At 44.0% G+C, this 15104-nt stretch overlaps 2 pseudogenes; one reads left to right on the top strand and one right to left on the bottom strand.

Moving 5' to 3' along the window:
* LOC122037662 overlaps positions 1-13738 on the bottom strand; it is a 48732-nt pseudogene extending 34994 nt beyond the window's left edge.
* Positions 13739-14218: 480 nt separating this feature from the next.
* On the top strand, positions 14219-14403 carry LOC122037674 (annotated as a pseudogene).
* The last annotated feature ends 701 nt before the right edge of the window (positions 14404-15104 follow it).

Below are 15104 nucleotides of genomic sequence, written 5' to 3'. Positions count from 1 at the left end.
TCGGCGAGTATAGATGGTCAAAGGGTGTTGACGGCGAGTATTTTTGGGTACTTGCTCACAAGTCCTATCTATATTTCCTTCGTCCGGTCAGAGGGTTTATAGTCGCCGGCTCGACTCTCGATTTTTAACGTCAGAGCTCGACGGTCTTCCGCTTGGAGAGTTTATAGTCGCCGGTTCAACTCTCGATTTTTAACGTCGAAGCTCGACGGTCTTCCGCTCGGAGGGTTTATAGTCGCCGGCTCGACTCTCGATATTTAACGTCGGAGCTCGACGGTCTTCCGCTCGGAGGGTTTATAGTCGCCGGCTCGACTCTCGATTTTTAACGTCGGAGCTCAACGGTCTTCCGCTCGGAGGGTTTATAGTCGCCGGCTCGACTCTCGATATTTAACGTCGGAACTCGACGGTCTTCAGCTCAGAGGGTTTATAGTCGCCGGCTCGACTCTCGATTTTTAACGTCGGAGCTCGACGGTCTTCCGCTCGGAGGGTTTATAGTCGCCGGCTCGACTCTCGATTTTTAACGTCGGAGCTCGACGGTCTTCCGCTCGGAGGGTTTATAGTCGCCGACTTGACTCTCAATATTTAACGTCGGAGCTCGACGGTCTTGCGCTCGGAGGGTTTATAGTCGCCGGCTCGACTCTCGATTTTTAACGTCGGAGCTCGACGGCCTTTAAGACTAATTTTAACACAGCTGTTCGGCGGAGATATTTGCCATCTTATATCATTTTGCTTCCTGCATTACAAGGACATAGGCGACCAAAACATATATAAAATTACATCAGCGCACCTCTCACCCAGCTCGGTACGGCTGGAGATGATTCGCGCTCCATGGTCGATCCAGCCGCCGTCCGTCTTCATCCTCCAAATAATAAGCACCCGAGCGGAGCTTTTCGATGACTTTGAAGGGGCCCGCCCAAGGAGCCTCCAGCTTGCCAACGTTACCGACCGGCTTTACTTTCTTCCACACTAGGTCGCCGACCTTGAATGCTCAGGGGATTACGCAATGGTTGTAATTTTGCTTCATCCGCTGTCGGTACGCCATCAGCCGGACGACCGCCTTGTCTCAGTCTTCATCGATCAAGTCCAACTCCATGTTCCTCCGCTCGGCATTGTCATCATCATAGTGCTGGATCCGGACGGAATCCACACTGACTTCAATTGGGATAACAGCTTCGCCGCCGTACACTAAATGGAACAGCGTGACGCCCGTTCCTTCCTTTGGGGTCGTGCGGATAGCCCTTAAAACGCCTGGAAGCTCGTCCACCCAGCTTCCTCCCATGTTGTCAAGCCGAGCTCGAAGAATTCTAAGGATTTCTCTGTTGGTTACTTCCGCTTGGCCGTTGCTTTGGGGATACGCCACGGAAGTAAAGTGTTGTTCAATGCCATAACTTTTGCACCAGTCTTCGAGCTGCTTCCCGGTGAACTGTCGTCCGTTATCAGATACGAGCCGGCGAGGGATGCCGAAACGACAGATTATTGGAACCGGTGTTTTGATGTGATCAAACGTTAGGTCCTTGTGTCTAAGAAAGGAACACGCGACTAGCGAGAAGGACGGAAGCGGTGCGTGAGTGTCAAGAGTACGCGAACATGTGAGCCCGGATGGCAGATCACCCAAGCTAGTGGGAAGGCGCCTGAAGCGGAGGCGAGAAAAAGTCAAGGTTGACTTTTGGTCGGAACCATCCGCCAATGAGGACCAGATCTCAAACTCGAGATAAAGTTTTATCCCGCGGAACTATAGGTCGAAATCAATTAATCAGAATGACGAACTTGTAATCAACTTCTGTGTGCTTTACTTTTCTTCTTGTACGTTCAACGCTGTAAGAGGCTACTCCGCCCAGAGGAGAATCAGATAGTGCGCTTACATTCCTTGGATTAGCAATCCCCTGATTGCAAACCAAGTAAAACTCTGGTGTTTGTTTTTCTTTACTTAGTCTCTTTTATTTATTTATTACAAGTGTTCATTATATAGTTGAAATCCGAGAAAGGTTCGTGTTTTAATTTGTAGGGCAATTCACCCCTCCCCTCTTGCCGGCCTCCAAAGGGACCAACAAGTGGTATCAGAGCGAGGACGCTTCAGGAGGACTAACCGTCGATCGAAGCAAGAAAGATGGCCGGACCAAGCATCGTTCCACCAAAATTCGAGGGGAACTTCACAGACTGGAAGCGTCGTATGGAGGTATTTCTAAAAACCGAGATTGAAATTTATTTTATTATGAAATACGGTTTTGTAGCTCCAACAAATCAGAACGGTGAAGAAAAAGAAGAAAGCAATTGGACAAAAAAAGAGCAGAATGAGTTCGTAGCAAACAGTCGTGCGGAACATCACCTACTAAGCGTATTACCGCCTCAGGAAGTAAACCGCATCGGAAGCTACTCATCAGCTAAAGAACTTTGGAAGAAGTTTCTAGAACTCCACGAAGGCACATCCGAAGCGAAGCTCGCTAGAAGGGACATCCTCCGAAACAAACTAATGAACATCCGCTTGGAGAAAGGTGAGAAAGTAGCCGGTCTACATGAAAAGGTAAAAGAACTATCTTGGTCTCGAGAACCTCGGTGAAACATCGGGAACTCAGTGGGCCAATCCGGCGCCTCGGACACAGGTAAGTACATTAGAGAATGTTTCTTGAAACTAGATGTGCAAAGGATACACTATGAACGAAGGATGAACGACTAGCGATCAGCGCACATGGTAAGAAATTTTAAAAAATTCTTTAGGTCTAATAAATTTAAAATGCAGAATAAAAAGAATCAAAAAGGAGGAAGAAAGGTGCGATGCTACCAGTGTCAGAAGGAGGGACACATAAGAGAAGACTGCCCAGAACTCAAAAAGGACAAAAGGAAGTCTCCCAAGAAACACAACCTAAAAGCAACTTGGGATGACACTTCTTCATCTGAATCAGAAGCTCAAGAATACGCCGGGATAGCACTGATGGCAAGCTACGATGGACAAAGTATATCAGAATCGAGCAACGATGAAGAGGGAGCGACCTCGGATGAAGGCAGCGAAGCAGGGGGAGATTCAGGCTTTAAGTCTGACATGGTAAGTGAGGTATGCCTCTTACCCCTGATCAACTTTACTCTGGCATTAAGGCAATGACTAAATCCATGTATAAATTAGAAAAAGAAAATGCTAAATTAAAAAATGAAATTTTGGAAACAAAAGGAATTTTAGCAAAATCATGTCTAATAGAGGATTTTGATAAATTGAAAATTCACAATGAAAAACTAAAAGAAGAAATAGAAAGATTGAAAAAATATAAAAGTTCAAATATTTCTACTTTTAGAAATTATAGAGGTTTAAATTGGTATTATAGATTTCATCAAAGTCAAATTAGAAATATATCAAAAATCTATGTACCTAGGAAATACTTGGTTAACCCTGTAGGTAGGAACCTCTACTGGGTTCCAAAAACCTGTTTAATTTAACTTAGCATTTTCAGCAAGGAAATTAAACGACTAATTTCATTATGAGGCTTTGTCTAAGGAAGTGGTTGTTGCTCCAATAACCAAGAAGGCCTAGTGCCTCGCCACGACCTGGAAGCCAAGTATCGAAATGAAAAGTTTAATTGACTAACTGAAAAAGCATTAATTTAATTTACCTAATGCTTTAAAAGAGTTATTCAATTTATATAATTTATAATAATTTTTTTAAAAAATTAAATTTTTTTCTGAAAATTATTGACTTAGAAATTTTCTGAAAATTGACTTAGAAATTCTTTTTGGAAATCGACTTAAATCTTTTTAAATTAACTTAGATATTTTTTTTAGGAATTTTTCTATGAATACTGTCTTAGACATTTTCCTTTGAAAATTGCCTTAGAAATCTTTTATAAAAATTCACGTTAAAATTTTCTGAATATTGACTTAGAATTTTTTTTACTAAATATTCTCTTTTGAAACATTGCCTTAGAAATTAATATTAATTGCCTTAGAAAGTTTTATGAAAATTCACTTAAATTTTTTTAGACTTGTTTAAAGAACCCTATTTTAATGTGATCAAAGAATGTTTATATAAACTTTTTAAATATCTTTGGACTTAATTACAAATAAATTGTTTTTATTGCATCTGTTTTTCCCTAGCTTAACTTGGGTTGCTCACATCAAAAAGGGGGAGATTGTTGGAACCCCGAGGTGTTTTGATGTGATCAAACAAGTTAAGTTAGGTCCTGCGTTGTTTAACCCTTGTGTCTAAGTGGAACTTAGGAACGAAGCGAAGGGCGGAGGGCGGAAGAGTGGGCAGAAGACGTCGGAGGAAGGAAGGAAGGTTGGTGAGCCTCGGATGGGAGATCACCCAAGCTAGTGGGCCGAGCAGTTGACTTTTCGAATGGACGTCAAACTCCATAAGTTTAACCGCTATAAGAATTAATCACTTGTAATCGCACTTTCTTGAGACTACTCCAGGAGAATCGATAGTTTCCTTGGATTAGCAATCCTTCTATTTTGTCTATTTATTTATTACAAGTGTTCATGACATAGTTGAAATCCGAGAAAGGTTCGTGTTTTAATTTGTAGGGCAATTCACCCCTCCCCTCTTGCCGGCCTCCAAAGGGACCAACAATTATATGCTGCCAGATAAACTTCTTGACCATCTGCTTGGTGATCTTGGCTAGTGGCTCGGCCTCCACCCATTTGGAAAAGTAGTCGACCGCTACTAGTAGAAACTTCCGCTGACCGGTCGCCATAGGAAATGGACCCACAATATCCATTCCCAACTGATCGAACGGACAGGATACAATATCTGCTTTCATTTCCTCCGCTGGTCGGTGGGAGAAGTTGTGATACCTCTGACAGGAAAGGCATGTTGCAACGGTCCGAGCGGCTTCTGCTTGCAGGGTTGGCCAATAGTATCCGGCCAGCAGGATCTTCCTAGACAGTGATCGTCCGCCGGATGCCCTCCGCACGATCCTTGATGCACTTCTTGGAGGATGTACGCCGCGTCTTCCGAGCTCACACATTTCAAAAGCGGGCGGGAGAAATCCTTCTTGTAGAGTTGGTCTCCAATGAGTGTGAACTGACCGGCTTTCCTTCTTAATAGCTGGGCAGCCTCCCGATCGGACGGTGTCGCACCTGAACGCAGGAACTCTATGATGGCTGTCCTCCAATCGCTCGGGAACGCGAGGCCCTCCATCCGGTCGACGTGTGCCACCAAAGATACTTGTTCAATTGGCTGCTAGATGGCGATCGGCGTTATCAAACTTGCGAGTTTGGCTAACTCATCTGCCGCCTGGTTTTCCGCTCGGGGTATCTTCTGGATAATGACTTCTCTGAAATTGGTCTTGAGCTTTTCGAAGGCTTCAGCATAGTGTTTGAGCCAAGCGTTGTTAATCTCAAAAGTGCCTGAGAGCTGCTGGGCGGCAAGCTGAGAGTCTGAATGAAGTATTACCCGACCGACCCCTACATGCCGGGCGGCCTGCAATCCGGCTATGAGCGCCTCATACTCCGCTTCATTATTCGTGGCTCTGTAATCCAGCCGGACGGATAAGTGCATCCTTTCTTCTTGGGGAGAGAGTAATAGCACGCCAATCCTGCTCCCGAGCCGAGTGGACGATCCGTCCACAAATATTTTCCACATAGCTTCGGGCTCTGGCCTTTGCACTTCGGTGATAAAATCCGCCAAGGACTGCGCCTTTATCGCCGAGCGAGGTTGATACTGAATGTCAAATTCGCTCAACTCTGTTGTCCATTTGATGAGCCGTTCGGACGCTTCTGAGTTCAACAGCACTCTTCCCAAAGGGCTATTTGTCCGGACGATGATAGTGTGTGCCAAGAAATAGGGGCGAAGTCTCTGAGCGGCGAGGACCAAAGCAAAAGCCAGCTTCTCGAGTCCAGTGTAGCGAGATTCAGCGTCTTTTAAAATATGGCTTAAGAAATACACGGGTTCTTCTCTGCTCGCCCTCACTAATGCCGAGCCTACTGCTTGCTCGGTCGAAGATAAGTAAATACAGGGCGGCTCACCCACAGCTGGCTTGGCTAGCACAGGCAGAGAGTTCAGATATGCCTTCAGTTCTTCAAACGCCCGATCGCAATCTTCATCCCAATGAAACTTAGTGGCTTTGCGCAAGATTTTGAAAAACGGGAGGCTCCGATCGGCTGTCTTTGAGATGAATATGGACAATGCTATTATCCGACCGGTCAAGCGCTGTACTTCCCTCAGATTTCTTGGGGGCGGCATATCTTGTAGTGCTTTCACCTTGCTGGGATTTGCCTCGATGCCCCGCTCGGTCACTATGTAGCCCAGGAAACGCCCGCCTTTTGCCCCGAACAGACACTTCCCAGGGTTCAGCTTAACTCCATACTTCCTCAGCGTTCAGAAAGTCTCCTCCATGTCTTTAAAGAGATCGGTCGATCGGACGGACTTGATGAGAATATCGTCCACGTACACTTCCAAATTGCGTCCGATTTTCTCCTTGAACACTTTGTTCATTAAGCGCTGGTAGGTTGCCCCCGCGTTCTTCAGTCCGAACAGTATCACATTGTAGCAGTAAGTGTCGTCTGCTGTAACGAAGCTGACCTTCTCTTGATCTTCTCGGGCGAGCGACACTTGATGGTAGCTCTGATAGGTGTCGAGCATGCATATCAACTCGCAGCCGGCTGTGGAGTCCACCAGTTGATCAATTCGGGGCAGAGGATAAAAATCCTTTGGGCATGCTTTATTGAGATCGCGAAAATCAATGCACACTCTCCACTTGTTGCCCGGCTTGGAGACTAGTACCACGTTCGCCAGCCAGCTCGGGAACAGGACCTCGTGTATGTGGCCGACTTCCAGGAGCTTCTCGACCTCCGCCCGGATGATAGCATTTTGTTCAGCGCTGAAGTCTCTCTTCCTTTGCTTCACCGGCCGTGCGTCCGGTCGGACGTGGAGCGCGTGCTGCGCTATACTTGGTGAAATTCTGGGCAGCTCGTGCGTCGACCAAACGAAGACATCATAGTTTCTCTGGAGGCATTTGATCACTTCCTCTTTCTGGCTCGCCTCCAGATCGACCGCAATGAATGTGGTGGCCTTCGATCGGGTCGGGTGAATCTGTACTTCCTCTTTTTCTTCATACACCAAAGAGGGCGGTTTCTCTGTTATGGCGTTTACCTCGATCCGTGGCGCCTTCCGAGCAGAATTTAGTTTAGCTCGGACCATCTCGACGTAGCATCGCCGAGCTGCCAGCTGGTCTCCTCACACTTCTCCCACTTTATCTTCCACCGGGAACTTGATTTTCTGGTGGAAGGTGGAGACGGCCGCTCGGAACTCGTTGAGCGCCGGTCGCCCCAAGATAACATTGTATGCTGAGGGAGAGTCGACCACTACGAAGTTTGCCGTCCGCGTCCTCCTGAGCGGCTCTTCTCCCAGCGAAATAGCTAGTCAGACCTGTCCGACCGGCAGAACCTCATTGCCCGTAAACCCATAGAGGGGGGTTGTCATGGGCAGCAGCTCGGCTCGATCAATTTGTAGTTCGTCGAAGGCCTTTTTGAATATAATATTGACCGAGCTTCCTATACCAATGAAAACGTGGTGAATAGTATAGTTAGCTATTACCGCTTTGATGAGGAGAGCGTCGTCATGTGGCACTTCAACTCCCTCCAAGTCCCTGGGTCTGAAACTGATTTTGGACCCGCTCACCCGTTCTTGGCTGTAGCTGACCGCGTGGATCTGAAGTTGCCTGACGCTTGCTTTCCTTGCTCTGTTGGAGTCACCTCCGGTCGGTCCGCCAGCGATAATGTTGATTTCGCCTCGGGAAGTATTACTTCTATTTTCTTCTTCCCGCGTGGACGTCCTAGGCTGCTCCCTAGGCCTCCGGGGATTGTCCTCACGCCTTGGAGTATGATGACGCTCGGGAATCTGTCTTTGTCGCCGGTCGGATACCATCCGATCGGCTTCATGATGTCGCTGTCGCCTGTCAGATGATGGCGATCGACGACGTCCACTCCGGGGAACGGGGTGAGCGATCATAGGAAGGTTTCGGCAATCTCTTGTGTTATGCGTGTCGGTCCGATGGAATGAGCAGAACATGGGGGTCCATACCTTTTTCTTTGGTTTGGGACGCTCAGCAGCTACCTCTTGGACATGTGACCTCACATGGTGAGAGAGGACTGCTTCGGCCCGCGGTCCTCTGGGTGGCTCCTGGCGAGTGACAGCCTTCCGCTCGGCAGGGGCTGGCCGCTCAGTTGGAACCTCTTTTCTTCAGGCTGCTTGGGCTTCCTTCACATTGATGTATTCATTGGCCCGGTGTAACATATGATCGTAGTCTCGGGGTGGCTTCCGAATGAGCGAACGGAAGAAGTCACCGTCCACGAGGCCTTGCGTAAATGCGTTCATCATTGTCTCTGAGGTGGCCGTTGGAATGTCCATGGCCACCTGGTTGAATCGCTGGATATAAGCTCTGAGTGGCTCTCTGGGCTCTTGCTTGATGGCGAACAGGCTGACACTTGTGTTCTGATAACGTCGACTACTTGCAAAGTGGTGGAGGAAGGTTGTGCGGAAGTCTTTGAAACTTGTGATGGATCCGTCAGGCAGCCTTCGAAACCACCGTTGAGCCGATCCCTAGAGGGTGGTAAGGAAAACCCGACACTTCACTCCATCTGTGTATTGATGAAGGGTAGCTGTGTTGTCGAACTTACCCAAATGATCGTCCGGGTCGGTGGTTCCATTGTATTCACCGATCGCCGGGGGCACATAGTGCTTTGGCAGAGGGTCCCACAGGATGGCCTCTGAGAATTGATGGTTGATCCGCTCGGGGGAGGCGTCCGCTCGGGGGGCCTTGCCTTTTCTGTTGTCTCGTATTGGTACTTCATCTGATGAAGATTCTCGATCACGATTACCTGCTGCGGCTTCAGGAGGTGTGCGGAATAGGGCCCGATGAAATGGAACCGTGGCATGCGGTGCTTCCGCTCGTCCCCCTGATGCTGATGTCGCTTGCTGCTCAATCCGCTCGGCTTGCGACTTCTGCCTTTGTTGTTCCACAAGCTTAGCTGCTCTTGTCTCGATCAGAGCGTCGAACTCCTCTATGGAGAGCATCACCGAGTGCGGTCGTCCAGCTTCGTCCATTGCGTCCGCTCGGATGCAGGTGCGTTTCCACAGACGGCGCCAAATTGATCCTGTCCGAATGCTGACTCAACGGACGCTGGGCACGTGGCGCCCTCTGAACTGCTGACGTGGATCTCAGACCGGTCGCACGAGTCTTCAGCGAACCTGCAAAGAAGTCAGGCCGGGAAGGGGTTCCCGGCGACGACCCTCCGACGCTCAAGTCAGGCAAGAGGCAAGTGGCTTCGAATAAGGGAGAATGCGTGTCCTCTAACCATACCTCAGTATGGGTATATCAGAAGAGGTTACCTGACACCATACTGCTACAGTCCGAGCACATCTCTGATGGGACAGCGGAACCCTCTGTCGTAAGATCCTGCGTATGACCTGGTCGTTGAGCATACCCGCTGTCAGAAGATGTTCCCTTGTCCTTTTGTCTCTTCTTACCCCATGCCGAGCGTCTGGCCGGTCGGCAGTCTCCTCACGTCCGGCCGGTCGTATGTGCTGGTCCGCTCGGGAGATTCCCGGTCGTGTACTCTGCTGACTGTTCACAGTAATGCTACTTTATGCCTTCGGCCGAGTGGGCTCCCCGATCGGCCCGACGATCTTGTTCCCCATGAGCATTGGAGACCCGACTCCCCGTCGGGTTTGATTCCGCTGAGACTCCGTTCGGCCGACCGGTCTCCCCTTTTCCGGTCGGCCGTTTGACCCTTTAACTTCATGTGGCGTTGAATTCTCTCAGAGGGGGGTCCCTGTTCTTACCGCCGGATCAGTAGCAAAACAGAGCTGTGATTGGTTTGATCCTTGCACTCCATAAACCTGGATGTTCATCATGGTCAAGACTAGAGCTTGAAGATTCAAAGATCACCTAGCAAAGTATCGGACCATTTAACCATGGCGACATCTTGGGAAATAAAGAAAATTTCATGTGCGGATTACTTACCATGCAAGAGGACTCGCAGTGCGGTTAATTAGTAGCACATTGGAGTAGTGATTATTTTCGTTGAGATCACTCCTGCTAACTCCATTCACGTGAATCACTCCTTTTCTTCTTAATTTCGAATTTGTTGACAATATGTGTGACCATGCCTTTGAGTTGTCCGAAATCACTGGTATTTTACTTGAAATGAGATCCAAATCCTATAAAGAATCAAGAGAAGAAGAACTTGTAGCCCAACTAAAAAAATCAAGTGACCATAACCAATTGCATTGATTGAACCGATATCAGTGCAAAAATGTAAAGACAAGCACATAAAGCATAGTCGGGATAAGAATTCCTAAAAGAAAATTGGCCCAGGACACTAATTGAAAGATAAAGAGAAAAGGATAATGAATCTAGAAAGTGCATTTGATGAAGAAGATATTCAAAGGGAGCTTGATAAATGAAAGCATTTCAAACAAAAAGCCATACAAGGTTTCATACGAGTCATTGAAATGACATCTCTAATATTCTTAAATTCACTATACACTAAAAAATTAAGGTATCTTGCACAAAAAGACTGGCTCAGATTCCAGTCTCTTAGTCTAACTAAAACACGAAAACAGCTGCACAATTTTCATTCGATTTTAAATATAGAGAGGAATGTGCATATCTTTCAAGTTACAAGTAGATTTGATATCAAAGTGACAATCTAGCTATGTCAAATTGCTAAAGAAATTAAATATTAACAAAACATACATTAGACAAAGTGGAATGGAACCCACTGCACAACCTATCAGAAAGAGTATATGATCCACGGGAAAGATGCAGAAAGCTACATGAAAGAGTATATGAGCATAAGTTTACCCGCTATTGATTAAATAAAAAAGGAACAAAATTTGCACAATGCTTCATTAAAGTTTTAGAAAAACACAAAAATAATGTCTGTGACTTATCAAATAATGTAACAGGAGTTGAGTAATTTTACATTCCATCTGTATTTGGATTTCCGCTTTGGTGCAGGATCCCCTTCTTGTTATGTGTTGGATTGATGCACATTCTAGAAGGCATCACAAATACTCTGCAAATTTTTTAAACAAGCATAATGTCAGTACAAAACAACTATTAATTAATTCCTCCATCTAGAATTCTTCCTACAAATTTTTTATACGCAAGGAGTGAACTTTAACACCCAAATCAAATGCTCAAAGGCAAATCTTCATAATCCCAGAAACTTGGAGTGTTCTTAATTCCAATTCAACGAATCAAAGAAGATCATCCACAATAGTGATGGAATATTAAATCAAGGTAGTAGACCAGAAGAGAAATTGATGGGACCTTCCGAGGAAGAGGGCTTCTTGGAGGGTGCATCGGAGGCTGGACTCTTGGTGTCGCAGTGCTTTCCGGGGCAATCAATGCGGTCGCCCCAATACAAGTACTTGCTCTCCACCACTGCCTTGGCGGCTTCCCTCGACGACGCGGAGGAAGCAGGGATCGCAGAGGAGAAGGCAACCCAGTGGAGCGCGAGGGCAGCGGCAGAGATGAGGAAGAGTTATACGACGAGGTGCCGTTGGAACCGAAGATTCGCCATAACGGTGAAAGTCCGAGGTGTCGTTCACTAAATTCATCAATCTACGAGACAAATAATTTTGTAATGATATCTGATAATATACATTAAAACCTATTAATGAGGATGTAGCTCAGATGGTACAGCGCTCGCATAGCATGCGAGAGGTATGGGTATCGATACCCCGCATCCCCATAAAATATTTTATTAGTTTATGTTTTTTATTGTGTATGTGAAAGTAATAAAACTCTTTATATATAATTTTATTATTCTAGGTACTCATTTATGAGAAATTCATGAACATACAATACTGTTAATTTTTTTTTAGAGTTTAGGTTAAAAAAGTGAACATTTTTTTTTAACAGGTTTTCGTTGATGATCTTGGATCGATAACCAATGTTATCAAGAATACCTCCAACAAAACATACCCTAAATGATCATGATTTGCGTATACATGGGTGTGCATGATAACAAAACACTATAAATATAGTTTAGATATTCTGCATACCTTACTCTGCACATCTCTTGAATATCCAATTTGTTTTTTTAAATTTAATTTTTTGTTATGCTTAATACTATAATCCAAATCCTACACTCAAAAGACAAACTCTTATTGACATAAGTGGAGCTAAAAAAATTCGTATTTCGCTGATTCAATGTGCTGCCCACGAATGTCGCCTAGGCTAGCATCCGTGTGTGTATAGTATGTTATTTGATCGTCCGTGCCTGATTGGTAGAGGCACCTGGAATTGATCAAGGCGTCTCAATTTTTTTTATATTTTAAAATTAAAAAAATCCATAAATCGGAGCTAAAAGAAATATCCTATATATATATATATATTATACCCGTGAGTATCTAATTTTGTTTAATTTGAACATTATAATTTAACATATATAAACACTAAAGGTAAAATCTAATTAGTTTAAACTCGGAGCTTAAAAAAATAAAATAAAATAACACATGTATTTCAATTGGGGTGTCTGGATCAATTCTATGCGCTCGACAACACAGTTATGGACTGTTCCACTACAAAAAAAAACAGCATTACAGACGGAATATTCTGTCGTAGTTCTGTCGGTATAGGCATTTACCGACGGAAAATAAAGTGTCGGTGTAAAATTCGTCGCAAAATTATACTCTGACGGAATTACTGTTCCGTCGGTACATTTACCGATGGAATAACTAGTTCCATCGGTAAATATATACCGACGACAAAGTTATTCTGTCGACAATTTTCGCTATCCTAATCTATGAGCCCGACAACAGAGTTGTGGACTGTTCCACCGCGAACGATATATATATAGGTGCCCATCTTGTATTAGATTTATTTTTTAAAATTTATTTCTTTTAGCTCCTGAGTTAAGCCGATTAGATTTAAACTTTAGGGTTTAGGAGTTGGATTTTAGTGTTCAAGCTAAAAAAATTAAAATTAAAAAATTTTAAGTACCCATGGGTTATATAATATATGTATTTTGGGTGTTTAGGATTTACAATTTAAAGGAATAAATTTTTAAAAAAAATTGAGATGCTTGGATCAATTCTAGGCGCGTGAATTGTTCTGCAGCGAATGATCCTTGTAAATTTCTCATGAAGGAGATCAATGATCATAAGCAAAGGAAACCGGAAATCTCCATGTTTCTGGAGATACATTCTCTTGCGAAACATAGAACAAACACACTATTGTAAAACAACAAATTACTACAATCAAAGTTAACTGCAAAATTGAATCATTACCCGTTCAGCAAGCACGCAAGCTTTGCCAGGAGTCCCAACACCAACTGCAATTAGTTTAACTCCTGCTGCATCAAATTTGGATGAGTTTGCAAGTATCAAAAGAGAAGAGCTAAACTCACCAACAAAAACATCCAAAATGCCTCAGGAGTGCAACCACTAAAACACACTAATCCACACAAAAGTAGTTGATCATGTATCAATCAATCTGCTAGGACAATGAAACAGAACAGCTAACAATTGCCTAATCGAACAAACTAAGAGCAGGTGGTAATCAGATCTAGAGAAGAAAGATTTAGAAAATCAGTAGTTAGTATGAACGGGAGAAGGGAAAAAAGGAAGCAATTTGATATTTCGTTTTGGTCCCAGAGATCGCTGAGGAACAGGGCTCTCCAGTGCCCTCGCTGCGAATACACGGATACCATCTAGGGCATCCCGGGTTGCGGTCTCATTGACGCCGCTAGTAGCGATTGCGACAGAGGAACCATGCGACGCAGCTTGAAGGATCGGCATCTGAAGCCGACTAGTGACGAGCCGAGTGAATCGGGGGATCAAACCCACAGATGGCTTCGGCGGAGAATTCGATCAGCTTACGAGGGAACGAGGCGGAGAGAGGGTGAGCGACGGAGGAGAGGTCCTGCTCGCCGACGCAGCTGCAGTGGCGAAGCAACAAACCTTAACAACCTCTAGAACAAAATCTCAAGCAACAAGATTCTCCTTTCTTTTCCGCGGTCAAGGAGAAGGAGACGTGAGAAAGATCACAGTTTGCAATGTACTCTCGCGTCTTCTTAAAAAAAAAACCTCTAATGGCCATTTAGACCAGGTGGAGTGGTACTCTCGCCTCTTCTTACAAACAAAAAAAAATTGTAATGACCTTTTATACTAGATGGAGTTTAGAGTTTAGGGTTTAGAATTTAGTCCCATATCGTTTGTTTTTGATTGACGGAGTGGAACTAGTGCTATAAAAGAAGAGGCTATGGCTCTAATTTATTCATATCTTTCTCAGCTTTTTGGCTAAGATCAAGTGTAGTATTTGTTTTTATTAGTTTAATATCTAATACATGGACCATTGGATCACTAAGATATTAAATTAATTTTTGTTTTTGGGGATAGATCATCTACTAGATCTTTCGTGTGTTATCCTTGTGTTGTACTATTGCAGGGTTCGTGTGTTAAGTTCAATTAACTTTTTCTATTAAGGTGGTGTTTGGTTTAGAGGTTTGGAAATAAGGGAATGGATTCATTTCCAAACCTGGATGAAACCCACCCCCTCCCTTAGGTTTTGATGGAATAGGAATAGGAATTAAGTTTTGGACAAAAATACCCTTAGTATATTTGTTTAATTTTTCTTTCATTTCATTTTCTCTCCTTGTTCTCTCTCATTATACTTTCTCTCTCCTCATTCTAACACCACCTAAATTAAGTTTATTTTTAAATTATTTATTACAGTCCATGAAATTAAATCATAAAATTTTATATATTTTAAAATAAATACAAAACACATAAAAAATAATCAAATTTTTTTTTACTGATTTAATTATTAATTTTTAGTTAATAAATAAGAAATTTTAAAATTATAATTAAATAAATTGATGTTTTCTTAGATGAAATTTTGAAATAATTTAATTAAAAATTTAAATTTGATTAGGTTATTCATTTTAAATTTTAAATGTTATCAAGTTCTCAATTTAATTGGTATCAAGTATTCAACTTGCAAATCCTCCAGCCATGAAAATTTTTTACCGGTCTGTCAGTCCAGTGTTATTAGATCAACCGTCCATTAGAGAAAATTCATCCATTAATTCACCAAGATTTAAACACGATCCTTAAATATTTGAGAAACTAAAAAAGTGCCCTACCGTGGTACTATTACACAAGA

This window comes from Zingiber officinale, unplaced genomic scaffold (genome assembly GCF_018446385.1).
Source record: "Zingiber officinale cultivar Zhangliang unplaced genomic scaffold, Zo_v1.1 ctg72, whole genome shotgun sequence".
NCBI lineage: Eukaryota > Viridiplantae > Streptophyta > Magnoliopsida > Zingiberales > Zingiberaceae > Zingiber > Zingiber officinale.
The sequence above is the reverse complement of the archived record's forward strand: the minus strand, read 5'-3'. Positions and strand labels throughout refer to the sequence as shown.